This window comes from Acinonyx jubatus, chromosome B1 (genome assembly GCF_027475565.1).
Source record: "Acinonyx jubatus isolate Ajub_Pintada_27869175 chromosome B1, VMU_Ajub_asm_v1.0, whole genome shotgun sequence".
In the NCBI taxonomy this organism is placed as follows: Eukaryota; Metazoa; Chordata; class Mammalia; order Carnivora; family Felidae; genus Acinonyx; species Acinonyx jubatus.
The window spans coordinates 201,011,808-201,012,609 of NC_069382.1; positions in this window are offsets into that span (position 1 = coordinate 201,011,808).

The window sequence follows — 802 nt, forward strand, 5'->3', positions numbered from 1 at the left end:
GGACCAGTCACCTTAGCCCGCCCCTTCCGGCGGAGGCCCAACCCGCCTCCTGTCACGTGCCCCCGAGCTCGGCAGCCAATGGCTCTCCCTGACCCTGGAGGCGCGAGCTCCAGGGAGGGGCCGAGGCCTGCGCGGTGACGCAGGCGCGCTCCCGGCAGGTCCGGACTGCTTAGGAGAGAGAGAAAAAGGAAGCGGGCGGGCGCAGCAGGTCCTTAAAGGGGCCGTGTGCCCGGCTGCCAGGGCGACGCGGAGCGGGCCCGAGGGGTGCGAGCTCGGTCTCCATGCCGCGGTAGTCTAGGGGTTTGCGATCCCCAGTCCTTGCCATCGCGACGGGATGGCCCGGGTGGGAGCCGGTGCACGTTTCTACTGGGGGCGCCGGAGACTACCCTCCCCCCGCCCCCGCTTCCCACGTGCTACCCACAGGGGTCTAGGGGCGGGGGGTTCCCCGGGGCCGGGGTCCGGCCGGGGCTTTTCCTGGTGCTGAGGTGGGGGGGTTTGCGGCGTGGAAAGGGGCGGTCCCCGGAGGAGCGTGTGCAGCCGCGGGAGGGGCGACACGACCCGGCCCCGGGAACCTGCCGGCGCGCCGGGCCTTAGTCCCCCGCCCTGTGGTCGGACTCCGCGCAGGTGCCCGCACCCCTAGTGGAGGCGCTGGCCTGGGCCCCTGCCGGGCTCCGTCCTTCCCCAGGACACCCCTCGCCCCTGTCCCTGAGCAGTGCAGGCTGCGGCTGGCCTCGCCGGGGCCCCTCACTCAGTCTGGGGACACCTCGGGTTTGCGACTCGCTCCTCGTGCGGCCCGAGCCCG